The sequence below is a fragment of the Mercurialis annua genome, linkage group LG7 (genome assembly GCF_937616625.2).
Source record: "Mercurialis annua linkage group LG7, ddMerAnnu1.2, whole genome shotgun sequence".
NCBI classification, from domain to species: Eukaryota; Viridiplantae; Streptophyta; class Magnoliopsida; order Malpighiales; family Euphorbiaceae; genus Mercurialis; species Mercurialis annua.
In genome coordinates this window covers 43,837,956-43,862,560 of record NC_065576.1, presented here as the reverse complement: position 1 = coordinate 43,862,560, position 24,605 = coordinate 43,837,956, and the positions used below count along the sequence as shown (strand labels likewise).

General features: G+C 37.5%; 4 long non-coding RNA genes across 4 annotated transcripts; 2 read left to right on the top strand and 2 right to left on the bottom strand.

Annotated features, from left to right (window-relative positions):
* Positions 1-857: 857 nt before the first annotated feature.
* On the top strand, positions 858-3,714 carry LOC130014593 (uncharacterized). Its single transcript, XR_007633387.2, has 3 exons — positions 858-1,017; positions 2,584-2,658; positions 3,390-3,714. It is a non-coding gene; the product is annotated as an uncharacterized LOC130014593 (long non-coding RNA).
* A 329-nt stretch (positions 3,715-4,043) lies between these two features.
* LOC130014880 (uncharacterized) lies at positions 4,044-6,557 on the bottom strand. The gene is made up of 4 exons (XR_008789565.1): positions 6,405-6,557; positions 6,241-6,317; positions 4,780-4,854; positions 4,044-4,333 (listed from the first exon to the last, which is right to left on the bottom strand). It is a non-coding gene; the product is annotated as an uncharacterized LOC130014880 (long non-coding RNA).
* Positions 6,558-12,423: 5,866 nt separating this feature from the next.
* Positions 12,424-15,021, bottom strand: LOC126657641 (uncharacterized). The gene is made up of 4 exons (XR_007633385.1): positions 14,785-15,021; positions 14,621-14,697; positions 13,160-13,234; positions 12,424-12,713 (listed from the first exon to the last, which is right to left on the bottom strand). It is a non-coding gene; the product is annotated as an uncharacterized LOC126657641 (long non-coding RNA).
* A 4,906-nt stretch (positions 15,022-19,927) lies between these two features.
* On the top strand, positions 19,928-22,784 carry LOC126657643 (uncharacterized). Its single transcript, XR_007633386.2, has 3 exons — positions 19,928-20,087; positions 21,654-21,728; positions 22,460-22,784. It is a non-coding gene; the product is annotated as an uncharacterized LOC126657643 (long non-coding RNA).
* Positions 22,785-24,605: the final 1,821 nt, after the last annotated feature.

The following is a 24,605-nucleotide window of genomic DNA, read 5'->3' as shown; positions in this document are numbered from 1 at the left end:
AATGTCAAGTAAGGTGAAGAGACGTATTTTTATCACACGGTGTAAGCTCCACAACCATCTATAATTAATAATCGGTCGTTTAGTCCGAAAAATTAAATTTAGTACAGGATGTAAGTCTCCATCGCCTATTCAAATTATGTAAGAGCATATAAATTGATCGGCCATGTACCCGTGATGGACGATCCGTTATAATTAGCAACCGGTCATTATATTGGTCGTCTTGATTCGGTCGGTTTACTATCTTTTGTAGTTGTCACCATTTAAAGTAGCTACTAAAAATTACCAACACACCTACTTTTTTTCTAACCAATTGGATGCTAAATTAAACTGTAACCATCAATTACTTCAATTGCCGATCACCAATATATCATGGTGCATGTGATGATGCAACCATGCGCTCCACCATAGAAATTGAAGACAATTAATGTAATAACCCGTAAATTTTTTAAGGAGTTAGATTGCGCCACGAAGCCTAAATTAATAAATTATGTCAAGTAGGCCGGAAATGAGATTCAAGTCAAGAAGTATGATGAGAATAAATGAATTGAATTGGTCGAGAAATAATAATTTAATTGAAAAATTATTATTTCGCTAGAAGCGGTTATTAGCGGGACTAATTAATAATTAAGGATAATTTAAAATAAAAAAAAAATAAGAATTTAGTCCCAAGCTAATAAATTATATGACATCGTCCATAAAATAGTATTAAAAAGTGATCGTGAAAATTTCATTGAACTCCGAAGTCGTACTAAAATTGGACGCGACGTTAGCTACGGAATTGGACTAAATTGTAAAGAAAAGTGTTGAGTTAAATTGGTACTTTAACCCACTAATTATTCAATCATAAAACCCACTAGAATCATCTCCTTCATTCCATGAGATAGGCAAAGAAGACACCAAACTCCATTTTTCTTATGCTATGGCCGAACCCCATCAATCTCCCTCACACACTCACAATTCTTCACCCAAACACCAAAGTTTTAGAGGCAAATCATTCTAATTTCAAAGGAGATCAAGGTATGGTAGTATAATTGCTGAATTGATGGTTATATTTTATGATTTAAGCTTAGGAAATTTCAAGGTTTTTGGTTAAGATTATGATTTTTGATGTGGTGTGTTGTGGGTGAGATTGAGAGTTGTTTTAAATGAGTTTTTGAGTAAACTAATGGATGAATTGAGGGCTGACCTTAACGGCATGACGAAAAGGGTCTACGGTGGCCGGAATTCGCTCCGGTGAGCAGCAATTGCTGCTCACCAAGAGCAGCAAATTCTGCTCTCAAGAGCAGAATTCTGCTTCGGCAGAATTCTGCCGAGAGAGCAGAGTTCGGCTCTGCTCTTATGAGCAGAGCTGAACAGCCCTTTGAGGGCTGCCATCGCAGCCCTCGGTCGTCGAGAAAGATGTGAACTCGACGTTAACCCGGCCCCCGTTTGAATGGTTTAAAACTTGAAGTAAAAACATAAGTTTGACGATCGTTTAAAGAGTTGTTAGCGATGGTTTTTCTATTAAAAATAATTGGTTTCGAAAGTTAAAGTGAGTAAATTTAAATAAAGTGGATTGGCGGGGTTGTAACGCATTGATTATTGAAGTTAAAAGTAATATTAAACTTCGTTAGAACGGGTTAAAAGTTGATTGAATACGTTTTGAATTAGTCAAAACTGTTTTGAATTAAAGGTTAAAATGTGAATTAGGAGTCAACTTTGAGAGCGGATTGCGGGCTAACGAAGTGTCGGAACGAGTCGGTTTTAGTGTCATTTTGTTCGTTACGGAACAGAGAATGGAAGTATGAGAGAGCTGTTGCCACAACAGTGGCCAGACAACAGAAAATGTGGCTGTAAACAGCAGCCCATGGGGCTGTTCTGCTGTCGATAAAACAGCCCGGGGAAGCAACTTCGGGGCTAGTTTCCGACATCTTCGGGTTTGATTTTGATTCTGAGGTCTAAATGAAAGTTGTAGAGGACAGAGTGGACTATTGGAATGTCAAATTTGTTTTGAAATATGACCAGTTTACTTGCTCTGTTTCTCAGCCCGAAACAGCTGCCATAGTAAACTGTTTTGTAGACCAAAACTGCCAATTTTAAGGAACAGACTTCAGGACCAATTTTCGACATCTTAGGACGATAATTTCAGTTTAGAATCTAAACGGAAGTTGTAGACGAGGTTACGAACTATAAGGATGTCAAATTTGTTTGGGAGTCGGGCCGTTTTAAATAAATGTTTTAATAGCTCAAAGTTAGCTAGTTAACTAGTTTTGGGAAAACTAGTTTTAATTAACGAAATGTAAAGTCGTTAATTAATTGGGTTATAAATTGACGTTTTGAGCTAATATCAATTATAAATTATGGAAAGGTGACTTATTAAATTAATTATCGATTTATCTCGATAATTAATTTAATTTAGCTAAATTAGATAGCTAATAAATAACATTTGGACTAATGTTATTTATTAAATGGAATTATAATTTTAAAACGTTATCAATTTATTCCGAGGAAAAATAAATTGATTTATTCGCTAAGTCTTCTATATCTAGAACACCTTTGGATTAGGATCTATTTTAATTACAATTTATTATCGTATTTTCGTAGACTCGGCGAGTCGACTACCAACGGAACACGGTACTTAAAGAACGCGATATGACCGTAGCTTTTGGATAGAAAACTGTGAGTTTGCTATTTACTTTCGTATATTATCATTATAAGTTGTTATTTGTGTGGTAATCTATTAATTGCATTGCATATATATTATTGCTTGGGTACTTCATGTGAATACTTTGCTCATGATATGGCTTGGATACACTATTTGACGTATTGTTGTTATTTGTAAATTGTGATGTTTGCTTTAATGATCCGAGGAAACGAGCTACCTATTGGGCGTCAATAGGCTGTGTGATCACCAGTGTCCGGGTCAGTCATAGAATTAGTGTCGATAGATGTTTGTATTTGAAAATATTTGATATGAGTTCAATATACGCTAATCATGTTTGGGTATCGGAAAGGAGGATTATAATTTTTGTTAGATACGTGAGTAACTCGGTTGAACTATCTCGGGACCCGTATCTAGTGAGTAACTCGGTTGAACTATCTCGGGACTCACACCTTGGGATTAAGCAGTGACATGATGTAACTCGGTTGAACTATCTCGGGACTATGTCACGTGGTAACGGTAACTCGGTCGAACTATCTCGGGACCGTACCACTCGGATTAAGACGATTTGATATGATATGAATGGATACAATATGAGTAGGATACGAATAGGGAATAGTATCAACTTAAGATTAGGGTTTCATCGGATCAAATATTGTTGTTTGTCTTAACATATGTTTATGCAATTTATATTCATAATATCTTAAGTAAATGCGAACTCACTCAGCGTTGTCTGACCCTCCAATAGTGTTATGTTTCAGGTGTATAGTATCGGATGTAACGGACTTCTATCCTTGTTCCAGAAGTCCGCGAGTACAGAAAGAAGGAATAAATCAGTAGTGCTGCAGTAGTCGAGTCCTAGAGTGTAATTATGTTTTATCAAACGATTTTAAATATCTTGTTTATACTCTGATATGTATAAAGGTTTTAGACTGCGATTTTAACCGTTTATATATATATGTGAGAAACAGGGTATTGCTTGATATGGGATATCGCTTTGTAAGACCCTGATTTCTAAAGATCGTTTTGTATCGTTTAAAGAAGTTTTATAAAATAAAAAAACATTTTGAGAATGTTTCGCGAAAAATTTATAGTGATTTCTAGGCTTGCTACGGGTTTCGGAGCTACCACTCCCATTCCCTAGCGCCGGTCGCGGCCCTCGATTTTGGGTCGTGACAAAGGTGGTATCAGAGCAATGGTTAGATTCATAGGCCATTGCTTATATGTGATCGTCTGTTGTCACGACCCATTTTCATGAATCGCGACCGGCGCTAGGGTATGGGTATGGTTGTACCAAAACCCGTAGCTAGCCTTGCGGATAATCAAATTATAACATTTAAACAATGTACCTGCATAAAATCACATGCTCGGGGGCAACCGAGACTTCAGCCTAGTCTAGCAGTACATAAAGCAATATATATTTAAATTACGCTTATCTCAGAAAAATCTCCAACAGTATGGCAATATAATATAAATACCATAAACACTGTAATCATGCCACAAGCGATAAAGTAATAGTTGGACAAATCCAACAACAATAGTCAAAAATATAAATAAAAGACTAAGACATGAATAACTGATACTACTACTGCGGTCTAAGAGTTTAAAACAGTTCGACTCTTTTATTCTGAAAATAAAATAAAACCTCCGAGAATGAAGAAACGGAGATCGACCAACGCTCAAATCATAAACCTGGAAAATTTGGGAAAACAACGGGGTCAGATTTACTGAGTAGAGTTTATATAACCATTTACATTTATTAAGTTAAAAACCTTTAAAACGTTTAATAAAACATTTTCATTATGGATTATCAATGAAACCCTAAACCACAATTCTAAATCCATTGTCGTGTCGGTGAGACGTATCTCAATAACCGATCCCCGACTATCACTTAATAAATAGTGAGCCCAGGAGACGTATCTTCCACCGGTGCCCTCACTAAGGTGAGACGTATCTCAAACCTACCTCAATACCATAATCATTACCGGTGCGCACGCAGTCCCGATGATGCCCATCGAGTAGCACGTTCCAAATCAAATCCACAATGCCGAAAACAGTTCAAAAGCTGTTTATACATATACATATATACAAAATATCATAGTTGCTTAATAAAGAGGTAAATAGAGATATAAACTCACTGCTTGCTAAATCCACGTGATCCTGACAAGCAATCTAACTCTGGTTCGCCTCTGAAGTACGAACAGTCGACGGGTCTAAATAAAAATATTAAAATCATAATTAAAATCAGACCCTAACTCTAAAGAGTACTAGACACCACATAGGACCAGCACAACGCAAAACCAAGCCACATTTAATAAACACTTATATTAAATGCATTCCAAATATAACCCAAGTTATAAAGTATAAATCATAGTAGTTATATATATTAAATTACAATTCGAGTAATTTACTAAACAACTTAATTTAACCCAAGTTAAAATTCATATCAGTGAGTCAGCCGAGTTATTTAAAACTACCAAGCTTCTTCCCACTTGTCGGGCGACCTCAGTCTAACCCAAAGCAAAACTTTATTAAATTTATAAACCCGAGTTTATAAATTAAAATGACTTAATAAAATAATTATCCATTTAAAAATTAAATTCAATATCTTGCAATTTAAGTAACCTAAGTTACAACCCAAAACTTAACCATTTTAAGTTTATAAAAGTTTAGGGACTAAACTGTATTTTAGCCAATTAGGGACTAAACTGTACTTTAGCCAATTTGATACCTGAAAACAATTTAATTATTTTTGTTATAATTAAACCAAAGCATAGAGTTTCTAACCCAAAAACTTAGTTAGTTAAGTTATAAAACGTTCAGGGGTTAAATTGTAATTTAGCCAAATTCATGACAATTCGATATTCGAAATTAATTTAATTGCTCGTTTTCCGATATACTAATTTATAGGATAAACAAAATCCAAAAAGTTATCCTATAGGTAAAACTTAACTTGAATACGCTTTTAGAAACTTTAGGGGCTAAATTGCAAATTAGCCAAATTGACATTTCGATTAAGTTTAAATATAATTACTCGAGTAATTATATTAATTTATAAAATATTTATCGTTTGCCTTTACTAATTTATAAATCAAATCCAAATTCAAAAGTTAGAATTTAAATAATAACATTAATGAATCTAACTTAAGTGATCTAATTGATTTAAAAAAAACTAATTGGTGACTTCAATGGCCATATTGCCATCATCTTCAAATTAAAAAAAACAAGCCAATTCTTTGCTGTAACAGCAATATCAAACTTCAAAAATCAAGCTCTATGATTTTTAACAAATCATGCTAATAATATAGATGATTCTCTATTAAACAACGACCATAGTGACCAACACAATACTGATCAAGATTATAAACCAAGAGACAATGACAATAACGAGGAAAGACGTTTCGTCCATGGCAGCAGAGAACCATGAACAACGGCGATACAAAATCGAAACGAACGCTACAACAATTACAACTTAAACGATTTCGACTAGAGACTATAAACATGTGGTATGCAACCTCGGCTCATGAAGGCATTCGGCAGAATTATATCAAGAACATTGCGAAATCGAAACGGCGACGGAACGAGCAACTTATACGTACCTTAATCAATTTCGAAACGTGGCGATGATAGAGCTCGCTGAGTTGGTGTGGATCGACGAAGAACAATCGAAATATATCTAAAACAATAAGCTAGAAATCAAGAACCGTATTTGACGGTATCGTATAACGAAATTGAAGGTATGAGAAGCAACAAGATTGCTTACCTGAAACGAATGGAGAAGGGGAGTTGATGATGAAGACTTTGATCTCAGAAACGTAGAGAGTGTAAGACAGCTAGGGTTGTGTTTTAAAGTGAAGAAATTTTAGGTTAGAAACCAAGAAACGTGAACAGAATGCTATATAGGAGGAAGATGAAGTTTCTGCAGCTGTTGTATAATTAAGTTTGGAAGCATGGCCCTTGAATTTGCAAGAATGGGCTTTTGGCCATAAATGGGCCAAGTTTCATGCTTTAAAAGAGGAGAATGAAAAAAACCAACGTGTATGCATGGCTTTTTCATGCATTTATAATACTCCTTATAAATTCTCTTTTTTTTTCCTTTTTTCCTTTTTTTTTTATTTTCTTTTAAGATTTAATAATACCAATAAAAAAATCGAACCACGACCGAATCAACGAGTGACTCCAAAAAAATTAAATAAAAATAATAAACAAAAACACGGGATATTACATTCTCCCCAACTTATTAAAAATTCGCCCTCGAATTTAAACACATAAACAAATAACATAACAACAAACGTAGTACAGAAATAATCAACTAAAACACATAAACAACGATACACGTACCTCAAGGAAAGAGGAAAGGGTAACGTTTCCGCATATCGGACTCCGTTTCCCAAGTGCACTCCTCTACAGAGTGATTACGCCACAGAACCTTGACCATCGGAATCTCCTTGTTCCGCAACTTACGCACTTGCGTATCAACAACCTCAATTGGCTGTTCCTCATAGGACAGCTCCTGGTCAATCTCAACGCTCTGAGGCACAATCACGTGCGAAGGATCAGAAACGCACTTCCTCAACATAGACACATGAAATACAGGATGCACTAAAGACATGTCTGGCGGCAGAACCAGACGATAAGCCACAGCTCCAATCCTTTCTGAAATCTCATAAGGACCAATGTACCTCGGTGCCAACTTTCCCTTGACACCAAAACGAACCACGCCTTTCATAGGCGAAACCCGAAGAAACACAAAGTCTCCCACCTGAAACTCGATGTCTTTTCTCTTCGGATCAGCATAACTCTTATGCCGACTAAAAGCTGTCTCCAACCTCCGTTTTATCAACGGTACCTTCTCTGAGGTAATCTGAATAATCTCAGCACCAGACAACTTCCGCTCGCCGACCTCTTCCCAGCAGATAGGAGATCGACACTTGCGTCCGTACAGAGCCTCATAAGGTGCCATCTCAATGCTCGCATGATAACTGTTGTTGTAGGAAAACTCAATCAACGGCAAATGAGTATCCCAGCTACCCTGAAAATCAAGAATGCACATCCTGAGCATATCCTCCAACGTCTGAATAGTCCTCTCAGACTGACCGTCAGTCTGAGGATGAAAAGCTGTACTGAAGTCCAACCGAGAACCCAAGGACCCCTGTAACGCTTTCCAGAACCTCGAAGTGAAAACAGAACCTCTGTCAGAAACAATCGAAACCGGTACACCATGCAAACTGACAATCCTGTCGATGTACAATTGAGCCAACTTCGAAGCAGGATACGAAACCTTGATCGGAAGGAAATGAGCTGACTTGGTCATACGGTCAACTATCACCCAGATGGAATCGTATCCCTGTCGCGTACGTGGTAAACCAACAACAAAGTCCATGGCAATCCGCTCCCACTTCCACTCTGGAATAGGTAGTGGTTGTAGATAGCCAAAAGGTCTCTGATGTTCCAGCTTCACCTGCTGGCAAGTCAGACACTTGGAAACGTACTCTGCAACATCCTTCTTCATTCCGCTCCACCAATACGTACCCTTGAGGTCATGGTACATCTTGGTAGATCCCGGATGAACACTGTAGGCTGATCTATGCGCTTCCTCCAGAATCTGGTCTCTCAAACCATCTGAATCCGGAACGCACAGTCTCGAACCAAACCTGAGAACTCCGTCAACAAAAACAAACTCGGAATTTCCATCCAGATGGATCTCATCCAAAATCCGTTTCAATTGTGGATCCTCAGCTTGTAAAGCTTTAATCCTATCAATCAAAACCGGCTGCACCTGCAGTTGTGCCAACAAACTCCCATTCTGAGAAACCTGAAAACCGTAGCCCGAAGCTATCAAACCATGCCACTCTCTAACCATAGGTCTACGTCCAACCTCAGAAATATGGGCCAGACTGCCCGAAGACTTGCGACTCAACGCATCGGCTACCACGTTAGCCTTACCAGGATGGTACTGAATAGTACAGTCGTAGTCTTTCAGCAACTCTAGCCACCTCCTCTGTCTCAGATTCAGCTCTCGCTGATCAAAGATGTACTTCAGACTCTTGTGATCAGTGAAGATCTCGCAAGTCGCACCGTACAAGTAGTGCCTCCAGATCTTCAGAGCAAAAACCACAGCAGCTAACTCCAAGTCATGTGTAGGGTAATTCACCTCATGCTTCTTCAGCTGTCGAGAAGCATAGGCGATCACCTGTCCATGTTGCATCAACACGCAACCTAAGCCAATCCGAGAAGCATCGCAGTACACAGTAAAACCCTCTATGCCAGAAGGCAACGCCAAAACAGGAGCTGTAGTCAGAATCTCCTTCAGCTTCTCGAAACTTGCCTCACACTTGTCGGTCCACTCAAACTTAACACCCTTCTGTGTCAGCTTAGTCAAAGGTGCAGATATTCGAGAAAAATCCTGCACGAACCGACGGTAGTAGCCAGCTAACCCAAGAAAACTCCTGATCTCGGTAACTGACCTCGGCCTCTGCCAATCCATAACCGCCTCAATCTTCTTCGGATCAACCTTGATCCCATCCTTCGACACCACGTGTCCTAAGAAGGTAACCTGTTCCAGCCAAAACTCGCACTTTGAGAACTTAGCATACAACTGATGCTCTCGCAAGGTCTGTAGTATAGTCCTCAAGTGATAAGCATGCTCCTCCTCACTCCGAGAATAAATCAGGATGTCATCAATGAAGACGATAACAAACTGATCCAAAAACGGCTTGAAAACCCGATTCATCATGTCCATAAACGCTGCTGGTGCGTTAGTCAACCCAAATGACATGACCAAAAACTCGAAATGCCCATAACGCGTTCTGAAAGCAGTCTTAGGCACATCGACGTCCCGAATCCGAAGTTGATGATACCCGGATCTCAAGTCAATCTTGGAAAAGCACTTCGCACCTTGCAACTGATCAAACAAGTCGTCGATGCGAGGAAGAGGATATCTGTTCTTGATGGTAGCCTTATTCAACTGTCTGTAGTCGATACAAAGTCGAAAGGAACCATCCTTCTTCTTAACAAACAGAACTGGAGCACCCCACGGAGAAGTGCTCGGTCTGATGAAGCCACTGTCCAACAGTTCTTGTAGCTGCTCCTTCAACTCCTTCAGCTCAGCAGGAGCCATCCGATACGGCGGTATCGAAATAGGACCAGTTCCAGGAACAACGTCAATGCAGAACTCGATATCCCGATCAGGTGGTAATCCAGGCAACTCCTCTGGAAAAACATCAGTGAACTCATTCACTATAGGGACAGTGTTCATACTGCCCACCTCAGCATCCATGTCTCTAACCACAGCTAAGAAAGCTTGACAACCCTTACTCATCATCCGCTTTGCCTTGATTGCAGAAATCAGATTCTTCGGTGTCTCCGCCTTTTCCCCTTGAAAAGAAAAGGGTAGATCACCTGGAATCCGAAACTCAACCGACTTCCCTCGACAGTCAATCGAAGCATAATGGCGCGCCAGCCAATCCATCCCCAAAATCACGTCAAATGAAAGTACATCCAACACAACTAAGTCAGCACGTAAATCTCTTCCATAGATCACCACGGAACACGATGGATACACAACGTCCACAACCACACAGTCAGACAAAGGAGTAGAAACAGATAAAGGTTCACTCAGACTTGTTGGTGTTACACCCAACTTAGCAGCAAAACACGTAGACACAAAAGAATGGGTTGCACCCGCATCAAATAAAACAAGTGCATCTACGAAAGAGATCTGAAGAGTACCTTGCACCACTGCGTTAGACGCATGAGCATCCTGAGGAGTCAAGGCGAAAACTCTGGCCTGACCCTGACTCTGCTGCTGAGAGCTCTGCCCGGTACCATAACTGCTAGAACCTCTACCGCCGTGGCCACGGCCTCCAAAACCACGCCCTCCAGAACCTCGGCCCCGCTGGCCACCAAAAGAAGCAGCAGGTTGAGAAAACCCTGCTGGTGTAGAGAACGCTGGTCTCTGACTCTGATAGGATGGCTGAGCAACGCTAGCTGCAGACATCTGCTGCCCAGATGCCTGACATTCTCTTGCGAAGTGACCCGGCTGGCCACAAGTAAAACAACCCCCTGGTGCTAAACGACACTCGCCTGGATGTCGACGTCTGCAGTTCTGGCAGAAAGGAAAACTAGCACCTCCGCTGTTACCGCGCCCAAAACTGCGGCTGCTACCGCTGTTGCCTGAACTGTAGGTGTACGGCTGATAACTCTTCTTGACACCCCTCTTCTTGTTCTTGTACTGAGAAGGTGCCGATTGGTAGCTACCACCACCACTCTGCTGTCCAGGGCCAGAAGACTTCTTGGTCTGAGAAGGACCAGAAATATCCCCAAACTGCAGTAACGAGCTCTCCATACGCCGAGCACTGTCTACTACGTCTGTAAAATCTCTGCGTGTCTCGGTCAGCAAACTCACAAAATCGCGCCCTAAGCCTTTTACGTATCTGTTGTTCACCCTTTCCTGATCTGTCTGCAAGTCCGGCGCGAACCGACCCAACCTCACAAACTCTGTCGTATACTCGGATACTGACCTATCATCCCTAGTAAGTGAGAGCAACCTGTCTCTGTGACCCTCCGTCACTGAAAACGGCAAGAAGAAAGCTCTGAATCTCGCCACAAACTGAGCCCAAGAGATGGTAGCCATGTCAGCATGAACAGAACTACGAAACCAGTTCCCAGCTGAACCCTTCATAGACATCTCTACAAGAACGACGGTCTGACGCTCCGTAGCCTGTAGTCGCCGAGCATTCTGCTCAACCTCCTCGAGAAAATCCAGCGCGTCTCCGGAACCGTCAAACTCCGTTGGCTTCAGCCTCATGTAAGCCAAAACCAAGTCTCTGTCAGTGGTTCCAACACCACCAACTGCTGCACCACCAGCCTGTGGTTGCTGTTGCTGGGCAATCTGACCCAAAACTGCATACTGATCCTGCAAAGCGACCTGTCCCGCTTGCAGCTGCACCTGGTTGAGTTGTAAGGCAGCGACTCCAGCCAAAAACGTGTTGAAGTCGAAATCGCCCAACTCAGGTTGTGCCACACCTGGTGCTTGAGCACCTCCTGCAGCACCGCGTCCAACGCCTCTGCCTCTACCTCTGCCAGCTTGACCTCGGCCACCTCGGCCTCGACCAGCTCGACCCCGACCAGCTGGACCTCTGCCTGCTAGTCCTCTACCAGCATGAACCTCTGGTTCATTCTGATCCACCTCCATAGAGATCGCGTCATCAGCCTCAGCATTTTGCTGAGCCGCAGCACGAGTACGAGTATTCATTCCTAAGAATGAAACAAGAACAATTTTAAATAACACAGCAAATTTCATACCCAAACATGAAATAGAACAAACACCAAATAAGATTTTCCCGAGAGATCAACAATGATAAAAAATTATTCACTCAAGTGAAAATAACAATATAGTAAACAATAAAGCAAATAAATTCACACGACTGACTCACGACATTCCTATAGGAGTAGGCAGAAAGTTTTGAAAACAAAAGATGACGTTTCAAAGACAAGACTCGATTCCTAATTCCGCAGTAGTTCCTAGGACAATTTAGTCACTTAACATGCCAAACAATTAAACACTTAACAATTTTAAAGGCCTTGGTTTGAAACCAAAGCTCTGATACCAAGTTTGTCACGACCCATTTTCATGAATCGCGACCGGCGCTAGGGTATGGGTATGGTTGTACCAAAACCCGTAGCTAGCCTTGCGGATAATCAAATTATAACATTTAAACAATGTACCTGCATAAAATCACATGCTCGGGGGCAACCGAGACTTCAGCCTAGTCTAGCAGTACATAAAGCAATATATATTTAAATTACGCTTATCTCAGAAAAATCTCCAACAGTATGGCAATATAATATAAATACCATAAACACTGTAATCATGCCACAAGCGATAAAGTAATAGTTGGACAAATCCAACAACAATAGTCAAAAATATAAATAAAAGACTAAGACATGAATAACTGATACTACTACTGCGGTCTAAGAGTTTAAAACAGTTCGACTCTTTTATTCTGAAAATAAAATAAAACCTCCGAGAATGAAGAAACGGAGATCGACCAACGCTCAAATCATAAACCTGGAAAATTTGGGAAAACAACGGGGTCAGATTTACTGAGTAGAGTTTATATAACCATTTACATTTATTAAGTTAAAAACCTTTAAAACGTTTAATAAAACATTTTCATTATGGATTATCAATGAAACCCTAAACCACAATTCTAAATCCATTGTCGTGTCGGTGAGACGTATCTCAATAACCGATCCCCGACTATCACTTAATAAATAGTGAGCCCAGGAGACGTATCTTCCACCGGTGCCCTCACTAAGGTGAGACGTATCTCAAACCTACCTCAATACCATAATCATTACCGGTGCGCACGCAGTCCCGATGATGCCCATCGAGTAGCACGTTCCAAATCAAATCCACAATGCCGAAAACAGTTCAAAAGCTGTTTATACATATACATATATACAAAATATCATAGTTGCTTAATAAAGAGGTAAATAGAGATATAAACTCACTGCTTGCTAAATCCACGTGATCCTGACAAGCAATCTAACTCTGGTTCGCCTCTGAAGTACGAACAGTCGACGGGTCTAAATAAAAATATTAAAATCATAATTAAAATCAGACCCTAACTCTAAAGAGTACTAGACACCACATAGGACCAGCACAACGCAAAACCAAGCCACATTTAATAAACACTTATATTAAATGCATTCCAAATATAACCCAAGTTATAAAGTATAAATCATAGTAGTTATATATATTAAATTACAATTCGAGTAATTTACTAAACAACTTAATTTAACCCAAGTTAAAATTCATATCAGTGAGTCAGCCGAGTTATTTAAAACTACCAAGCTTCTTCCCACTTGTCGGGCGACCTCAGTCTAACCCAAAGCAAAACTTTATTAAATTTATAAACCCGAGTTTATAAATTAAAATGACTTAATAAAATAATTATCCATTTAAAAATTAAATTCAATATCTTGCAATTTAAGTAACCTAAGTTACAACCCAAAACTTAACCATTTTAAGTTTATAAAAGTTTAGGGACTAAACTGTATTTTAGCCAATTAGGGACTAAACTGTACTTTAGCCAATTTGATACCTGAAAACAATTTAATTATTTTTGTTATAATTAAACCAAAGCATAGAGTTTCTAACCCAAAAACTTAGTTAGTTAAGTTATAAAACGTTCAGGGGTTAAATTGTAATTTAGCCAAATTCATGACAATTCGATATTCGAAATTAATTTAATTGCTCGTTTTCCGATATACTAATTTATAGGATAAACAAAATCCAAAAAGTTATCCTATAGGTAAAACTTAACTTGAATACGCTTTTAGAAACTTTAGGGGCTAAATTGCAAATTAGCCAAATTGACATTTCGATTAAGTTTAAATATAATTACTCGAGTAATTATATTAATTTATAAAATATTTATCGTTTGCCTTTACTAATTTATAAATCAAATCCAAATTCAAAAGTTAGAATTTAAATAATAACATTAATGAATCTAACTTAAGTGATCTAATTGATTTAAAAAAAACTAATTGGTGACTTCAATGGCCATATTGCCATCATCTTCAAATTAAAAAAAACAAGCCAATTCTTTGCTGTAACAGCAATATCAAACTTCAAAAATCAAGCTCTATGATTTTTAACAAATCATGCTAATAATATAGATGATTCTCTATTAAACAACGACCATAGTGACCAACACAATACTGATCAAGATTATAAACCAAGAGACAATGACAATAACGAGGAAAGACGTTTCGTCCATGGCAGCAGAGAACCATGAACAACGGCGATACAAAATCGAAACGAACGCTACAACAATTACAACTTAAACGATTTCGACTAGAGACTATAAACATGTGGTATGCAACCTCGGCTCATGAAGGCATTCGGCAGAATTATATCAAGAACATTGCGAAATCGAAACGGCGACGGAACGAGCAACTTATACGTACCTTAATCAATTTCGAAACGTGGCGATGATAGAGCTCGCTGAGTTGGTGTGGATCGACGAAGAACAATCGAAATATATCTAAAACAATAAGCTAGAAATCAAGAACCGTATTTGACGGTATCGTATAACGAAATTGAAGGTATGAGAAGCAACAAGATTGCTTACCTGAAACGAATGGAGAAGGGGAGTTGATGATGAAGACTTTGATCTCAGAAACGTAGAGAGTGTAAGACAGCTAGGGTTGTGTTTTAAAGTGAAGAAATTTTAGGTTAGAAACCAAGAAACGTGAACAGAATGCTATATAGGAGGAAGATGAAGTTTCTGCAGCTGTTGTATAATTAAGTTTGGAAGCATGGCCCTTGAATTTGCAAGAATGGGCTTTTGGCCATGAATGGGCCAAGTTTCATGCTTTAAAAGAGGAGAATGAAAAAAACCAACGTGTATGCATGGCTTTTTCATGCATTTATAATACTCCTTATAAATTCTCTTTTTTTTTCCTTTTTTCCTTTTTTTTTTATTTTCTTTTAAGATTTAATAATACCAATAAAAAAATCGAACCACGACCGAATCAACGAGTGACTCCAAAAAAATTAAATAAAAATAATAAACAAAAACACGGGATATTACATCTGTACCTAGGTTTGACATTGTCACTAGGTTAAGTTAGGAACTACTGCAGCTATAGGACTCGAGTTATGTCATTAATAGGTCCTCGTTTGTTTCTAAACTTCTAACTCTCCTCGATAGGATGCGAGTCTTTATAATCGATTGCTTTGTGAAACGTTGTTTGTTCTATATGGGATATGTGTATGCGATAAGGATGCGTGTTTCATTTATGATAGAGTATGCATACGCAATATGCATACGGAGAAGGAAATGTGACAAATGGACTCTCAGAAGCATGTATGGGCAAGAGGAGGCTCAGTCACATGTATTGGTCCTCGTATGCCTTGTCCTATCACATTTCTTTTAGTAGCTATGGTAAGGCATGCCATTATGGTATAGACGTATCGTATTAGAGATAGATCGTTATCAAATAGACGATGCACTAGGAAGAATGAGAACTTAGGTGCATAACCTAAGATATTCCTTTAGGAAGAGAACAAAACATAGAGAACATACATTGAACGTACATTGAACACACATCGAATATATATTGAAAGAGTTCGACATACTCTATAAAATGTCAAATATGCATGAATAACCTAAGCTATGCCCTCAACATAGCTTTATAGTAGGTGATAGGAAGATAGAGAACGAGAATAAAATACATCAATAAAATCAATAAAGAGACATAATAAAGAAAAGCTAAAATGTCACAGAAGTTCCGGCCTGAGTTGACTTATGGTGTTTACAAACGAAATAAAGCTTTGAGTTTTCTTTTGAAAGTATAATTGTGCGCAGACCCAGCATATAGTATGCCATAGGAAGCATGAAAGACATGATTGAAAACACATTGCAGTATCAGCATATATGTATAAATATTTTGATATAAAATCATATTTTTACAAAATATAAACTCTGCATCATACATTCGCTGATACGAGCAATTAAGAAAATTTGAAATAGCAACTCCTTAGTGATGAGAGGTGTCATCACTCTGACGCGCAATTATACTAAAAAGTTTTGAAACTATATGATTGAAATTGTGTTCGATTTGAAAACAAATTGTTTTGAAAGCCCCGCGGGCAAAGTCAAATTGATTTGAAACGTAAGAAAACCGGATGGAATTTCCTGTGACACCAATATATAAACTTTAACAAATAGCAATAACAAATATAAAAGATTGTGTAGAGATAGTTTAATGGTGAACATAGCTCACACCTCATAGGTATAACCTATGAAAGTAAGAATTGTATAAGGCAATTAAGTCACCTCGAGAGTAAGGGGTGCAACGACGATCAAGAGTAACGACATCTAGATGTATGATCGAAAACATCGATACCTCGAGATATGATATAAATAACGGACAGGATGATGTGAAGTCGTGATATGCGAATACATAAGCCCTAAGGAGAATAAGGATATAGATCGACGACGCTTAAAGAAGCGAACAAGTAAATGATCGATAAGGCTAATAAGCCATATAGATATCAAGGGATGTAAAGAAATAGGAAGGGAAGACTCAACAAAGGGGTTGAGCTATAACACGAAGGTGTTATCGGATAGATAGAAACAAGAGACAGTAAAGAAGGATACCTATAAGAGGCATTTAAGTATAAGGAAGTATATAAAAAAAAAATTAGAAATGGACGGAAGAATACGAAGAGATTGATTAACATGATCGACACAGATAAGGCTTAAACAACCTACGTATATTGTGTGACACTCGATAAAGGTAATTGAGGGATGATATTAAAGACGTTACATGTAAAGTGACAAGAAGATAAGAGAAATCGACTTCTATGTAGTCATAGACACATGTTGTCAAGAAGGATGTAGTTGATCAAAGTATAGGATCAACCTTACTAATAGATGAGATATCAGTAAGAAGATGAGAAATTGATATGCACAAGACCAAGGGCACAACCGTCGATGAACATAAAAGAGTAACCTCAAACTCTTATAGATAGTAGAGGTGGGAGATATTAAAGAAATAAGTACACGATGATCGCAAACGTATAAGACGATCGCGAGGTACATTAAGACAAAGATAAGAACTTCACCAGACGATGGTAAAGGAGTTACCAGTCCTATATTCACTAAGATTAAAGGATCCAAAGGTAATGTATACAATAGAATAAAATGTATAAAAAGGATCTGGAAGCAACATGTACACTGAGACAAGAGGTATAAAATGATCAAGAATCATAGTAAAGGAAAGGTAAGGATTTCATTGGATATTGGTAAAGGATATTACCAGTCTGATATAGATAGTTAAAATGAAGGATCGAGAGCTAAGATATATTGTGGATAACAATACATAATAAGTAATGCCAGACAGGCATTCCACTTCATAAAATTCATGAAGTTATGAAGTCCATGATTAGTGGTGAAGGAAAAGAAATTCCTAACTATCATAAGACACGAATAAGACTGTTGGACGAAAGACCGTATAAATCTAACTATAAAGACAATAGTTAGTAAATGGATAATCAAGAGCAACGGAAGCGAAAGAGGAGAAGGTAAACATGAACGCGATTAAATACAAGGAGGAACGAAACGCCAAGAAAGCTGACGTCGGATGTCGATAAGCTTGAGAAGCGGGAATGGAATAGAAACTCATTAAGGAATAGTATAACTTAATGAATAAGAGCTAGGACTAAAGATAAAGTCTCGAGAAACAAGCGAAAGAGAATCGATTGTACTATTATGGAATAATAGTTCATGATGAAGATTGAGAGAAGCAAAGAACTAAAGGACATAAGACAAGGAAAGACTTTAGTTTGAGATAAGGAATATGTGTTAAATAACAACACATCACAAAATAAGAAATCTACGGAAGAATGAGCTTTGAAATAAGGTAAAGAATTAACCTTATACTTAATAAGAAAAGAAAAATATAAGTAAATATTTCAGGAGACTAATGACCTTACTAAGCAAGGCAACCTTGGTAAACATAGTTGTCAACGACTAAAGAGACAATTTCGGATATTAAGGAAATGTTGAAAGTAGCTTGACTCTACACGAAAAATGTAGACAGAACGATAAGGTATAAGAATATCAAATATGTTTCAAGTAAGGATTGATCAGATGCTTAGTTCATAGGCTCAAACAACAGCTTATGCAAGCAGTTAACGATAGTCCCAGGAAGTGACTTTCGGGCCAATTTTCGACGCTTGCGGGTTTCAATTTCAATCCAAAGTACAAAAGGAAGTGATAAAAGATATTGTGAACATTACGGATACCAGTTTTGTTTAGTGAACAAACGTTTCTGAATAAGCAATATGGACAGCCAAAGTAAGCTAGATAAGCAAGATTTTGGACAAGTTTAAAGTAACTTGAAACCATAAGTTACCCTATTGGATTGGGATAATTAATCAAATATAGTTTTGATTAATACCAAAAGTATTTAAAAAGAAAAGTTCAGAGTTGGTGTCCAGGATGACACTACCCATATAATACTAAGGAAATGAATGACGAATAAAGGTTAACGAGTACCAAAGCTAAGAAGTAAAAGAATACGAGCCTAATAAGGCAAGGAGTTAATAAGCGACGGGATTAAAATCCCAACGGGATAACAATTAATGTCCTATCAGTTGTTATTCCACCAGTACAACAATCGTTTACAGCTATGCGCGAACGAAGGAAGTTCACGAAGAGATTAGTCATCTCTTGTACAACGGACATTAGACATCAATGTACTAGTAAATATCATACTAAGGAAGTATGAAAAGAGTATCCATCTTTTAAGAAGATTAGCAGACATCGTAAAAACTTAATACCAAAGGCCGTTATTCAAGTATGAACTATACAAAATAAAGGAAAACGCCTAGGAAAAGTGTAGTCGTTCTGGATAAAAGTAGAAAGTTGGAATCTGACTTCTCTTCTATGAATTTAACCACAGACAGACGAAGTAATTAAAGAGTTATTGTACGTAGGAGTATCAAGAAAGATCGTCGAGATGAATAAAATTAAGATACCTTTTGATGGGACCGTTGGATCGAGTCAATATCAAAATATGACACTCCTAAAAAGGATGTTTAGGAGTAAATTGTTGCGATTGTTGAACGGAGAATTAAGTGGCAACTTCATAAGAACATAGATGAGAGGTTTATATAAGGATTATGGACACAATAAGAACGAGTTTGTTATAAAGACGTAATCGTTATAAAGGGCGATACGAGGAGTAATAATGTGTGAAAAACATTACAATGGATTAAGTAAGTGGCAAAGGTTTAAATTCGAGGACGAATTTATTATAAGGGGGGGTGAATGTAATAACCCGTAAATTTTTTAAGGAGTTAGATTGCGCCACGAAGCCTAAATTAATAAATTATGTCAAGTAGGCCGGAAATGAGATTCAAGTCAAGAAGTATGATGAGAATAAATGAATTGAATTGGTCGAGAAATAATAATTTAATTGAAAAATTATTATTTCGCTAGAAGCGGTTATTAGCGGGACTAATTAATAATTAAGGATAATTTAAAATAAAAAAAAAATAAGAATTTAGTCCCAAGCTAATAAATTATATGACATCGTCCATAAAATAGTATTAAAAAGTGATCGTGAAAATTTCATTGAACTCCGAAGTCGTACTAAAATTGGACGCGACGTTAGCTACGGAATTGGACTAAATTGTAAAGAAAAGTGTTGAGTTAAATTGGTACTTTAACCCACTAATTATTCAATCATAAAACCCACTAGAATCATCTCCTTCATTCCATGAGATAGGCAAAGAAGACACCAAACTCCATTTTTCTTATGCTATGGCCGAACCCCATCAATCTCCCTCACACACTCACAATTCTTCACCCAAACACCAAAGTTTTAGAGGCAAATCATTCTAATTTCAAAGGAGATCAAGGTATGGTAGTATAATTGCTGAATTGATGGTTATATTTTATGATTTAAGCTTAGGAAATTTCAAGGTTTTTGGTTAAGATTATGATTTTTGATGTGGTGTGTTGTGGGTGAGATTGAGAGTTGTTTTAAATGAGTTTTTGAGTAAACTAATGGATGAATTGAGGGCTGACCTTAACGGCATGACGAAAAGGGTCTACGGTGGCCGGAATTCGCTCCGGTGAGCAGCAATTGCTGCTCACCAAGAGCAGCAAATTCTGCTCTCAAGAGCAGAATTCTGCTTCGGCAGAATTCTGCCGAGAGAGCAGAGTTCGGCTCTGCTCTTATGAGCAGAGCTGAACAGCCCTTTGAGGGCTGCCATCGCAGCCCTCGGTCGTCGAGAAAGATGTGAACTCGACGTTAACCCGGCCCCCGTTTGAATGGTTTAAAACTTGAAGTAAAAACATAAGTTTGACGATCGTTTAAAGAGTTGTTAGCGATGGTTTTTCTATTAAAAATAATTGGTTTCGAAAGTTAAAGTGAGTAAATTTAAATAAAGTGGATTGGCGGGGTTGTAACGCATTGATTATTGAAGTTAAAAGTAATATTAAACTTCGTTAGAACGGGTTAAAAGTTGATTGAATACGTTTTGAATTAGTCAAAACTGTTTTGAATTAAAGGTTAAAATGTGAATTAGGAGTCAACTTTGAGAGCGGATTGCGGGCTAACGAAGTGTCGGAACGAGTCGGTTTTAGTGTCATTTTGTTCGTTACGGAACAGAGAATGGAAGTATGAGAGAGCTGTTGCCACAACAGTGGCCAGACAACAGAAAATGTGGCTGTAAACAGCAGCCCATGGGGCTGTTCTGCTGTCGATAAAACAGCCCGGGGAAGCAACTTCGGGGCTAGTTTCCGACATCTTCGGGTTTGATTTTGATTCTGAGGTCTAAATGAAAGTTGTAGAGGACAGAGTGGACTATTGGAATGTCAAATTTGTTTTGAAATATGACCAGTTTACTTGCTCTGTTTCTCAGCCCGAAACAGCTGCCATAGTAAACTGTTTTGTAGACCAAAACTGCCAATTTTAAGGAACAGACTTCAGGACCAATTTTCGACATCTTAGGACGATAATTTCAGTTTAGAATCTAAACGGAAGTTGTAGACGAGGTTACGAACTATAAGGATGTCAAATTTGTTTGGGAGTCGGGCCGTTTTAAATAAATGTTTTAATAGCTCAAAGTTAGCTAGTTAACTAGTTTTGGGAAAACTAGTTTTAATTAACGAAATGTAAAGTCGTTAATTAATTGGGTTATAAATTGACGTTTTGAGCTAATATCAATTATAAATTATGGAAAGGTGACTTATTAAATTAATTATCGATTTATCTCGATAATTAATTTAATTTAGCTAAATTAGATAGCTAATAAATAACATTTGGACTAATGTTATTTATTAAATGGAATTATAATTTTAAAACGTTATCAATTTATTCCGAGGAAAAATAAATTGATTTATTCGCTAAGTCTTCTATATCTAGAACACCTTTGGATTAGGATCTATTTTAATTACAATTTATTATCGTATTTTCGTAGACTCGGCGAGTCGACTACCAACGGAACACGGTACTTAAAGAACGCGATATGACCGTAGCTTTTGGATAGAAAACTGTGAGTTTGCTATTTACTTTCGTATATTATCATTATAAGTTGTTATTTGTGTGGTAATCTATTAATTGCATTGCATATATATTATTGCTTGGGTACTTCATGTGAATACTTTGCTCATGATATGGCTTGGATACACTATTTGACGTATTGTTGTTATTTGTAAATTGTGATGTTTGCTTTAATGATCCGAGGAAACGAGCTACCTATTGGGCGTCAATAGGCTGTATGATCACCAGTGTCCGGGTCAGTCATAGAATTAGTGTCGATAGATGTTTGTATTTGAAAATATTTGATATGAGTTCAATATACGCTAATCATGTTTGGGTATCGGAAAGGAGGATTATAATTTTTGTTAGATACGTGAGTAACTCGGTTGAACTATCTCGGGACCCGTATCTAGTGAGTAACTCGGTTGAACTATCTCGGGACTCACACCTTGGGATTAAGCAGTGACATGATGTAACTCGGTTGAACTATCTCGGGACTATGTCACGTGGTAACGGTAACTCGGTCGAACTATCTCGGGACCGTACCACTCGGATTAAGACGATTTGATATGATATGAATGGATACAATATGAGTAGGATACGAATAGGGAATAGTATCAACTTAAGATTAGGGTTTCATCGGATCAAATATTGTTGTTTGTCTTAACATATGTTTATGCAATTTATATTCATAATATCTTAAGTAAATGCGAACTCACTCAGCGTTGTCTGACCCTCCAATAGTGTTATGTTTCAGGTGTATAGTATCGGATGTAACGGACTTCTATCCTTGTTCCAGAAGTCCGCGAGTACAGAAAGAAGGAATAAATCAGTAGTGCTGCAGTAGTCGAGTCCTAGAGTGTAATTATGTTTTATCAAACGATTTTAAATATCTTGTTTATACTCTGATATGTATAAAGGTTTTAGACTGCGATTTTAACCGTTTATATATATATGTGAGAAACAGGGTATTGCTTGATATGGGATATCGTTTTGTAAGACCCTGATTTCTAAAGATCGTTTTGTATCGTTTAAAGAAGTTTTATAAAATAAAAAAACATTTTGAGAATGTTTCGCGAAAAATTTATAGTGATTTCTAGGCTTGCTACGGGTTTCGGAGCTACCACTCCCATTCCCTAGCGCCGGTCGCGGCCCTCGATTTTGGGTCGTGACAATTAAAACAACCACGTGATGATTAAAACTTCACCTAGATGATCAAAGCTTTATCAAAATAATTATTTTGACCAGGCATAAACTAACAATAGCAGCTGGTCCAAAGCTTTATCACATTCTTAATCGGCCACAACAAAACTTCAGGGGCCGATCCAAACTTTTAAGCTCGTTTCCATGAAGGTAAAATATTATGCTCAAATCGATAATTTGTATTTGATCGCCAATAAAATAAATGAATGATCCACTTCTCTTTAAACTCTTTACTAGCCGATGTCATATAAATAGTTTATCACGTTTCCCAATATATGAATCGGCCCTCTTTTCGCTATTTGGTCGACTATTTATTGAAGACCTATTTTTAACCGACCACTTAACACAACATCAACCAATTAGTAATATTGTGATCGGCTTACCTTCAATTTGGACAATCTGCTTTTTTTTTCTTCGTGGTTGTTTCAAATAGATTGTCCAAAATTTAAAGTGAACTTTTTTATTATAAATCGGCGGCTTAATTACTCAAAAACCCCCCACCTTTCACTTTGTTTTCGTTTATACCCTGACCTAGGAAAAATGTCATAAATACTACTGACCTTGTCATTATGTTTCGCCCGTACCCCAAATTTCAAAAAAAAGATGATTTCTTAAAAACAACTAAATTTAAGGGTTATTTTATACCTTTTTCTATTAAAAAATGTACAAACTAATACTTCATCTTTAAAAACGTTCAAATAAGTCCTAAAATTAATTAATTTTTTAATTTAAATAAAATAAATAAATAAAATAACATAGTTTTATTAAGTCCTATTTATTACCGTACTCCTATTTTAAAAAACCGCTAATATTATTTTTTTCATTTTTTTTTTATTTTTACGAAAATAAGCTACTTCCTCCATGGAGGAAGGAGCTGCTCCTTCCTCCATGTGAGGAAGGAGCTCGCACTGCTCCTTCCTCACATGGAGGAAGGAGCAGATCTGCTTCTTCCTCCATGTGAGAAAGGAGCAGATCTGCTCCTTCCTCACATGGAGGAAGGAGCAGCGTGCTCCTTCCTCATGGAGGAAGGAGCTGCGAGCTCCTTCCTCCATGAGGAAGGAGCAGCGTCCTCCTTCCTCATGGAGGAAGGAGCTGCGAGCTCCTTCCTCCATGGAAGGAAGGAGAAGCTCCTCCTCCCATGGAGGAGGAGCTATTTTTTTTAATTTTTTTTAAAAAAAAAATTGAAAATAGATTTTAAAATTAAAGTACGGTATTATGTTGAAATTAATTAGTCTGATGTAAAAAAATTTACGGTTTTTTATTTTTAACAAATTATTGATAATTAATATAAATTAAATTATTATTATTAGTTGAATTTTTTAAAGAAGAAGGTGTTTTTGTATAATTAATAACATTGACGTGTAATTAGAATATATGCTAAAAATGAAGGATTATTTTAAACTCTTTTTCAAATGAAAAGAGATCAATTTAATACCTCGAGGGTACGGGCGAAACATAATGACAAGGTCAGTAGTATTTATGACATTTTTCCTAGGTCAGGGTATAAACGAAAACAAAGTGAAAGGTGGGGGGTTTTTGAGTAATTAGGCCTAAATCGGCTTATTCTGATCATTCATATAATGAATTCTTAGCCGAAAGCATAGTAAAAAATAAGTTGTACCTTGACTGAAAATTCCATTCCATTTTTCAAGAATCATTGACCGCGACGCATGCCTTGGTAAATTCT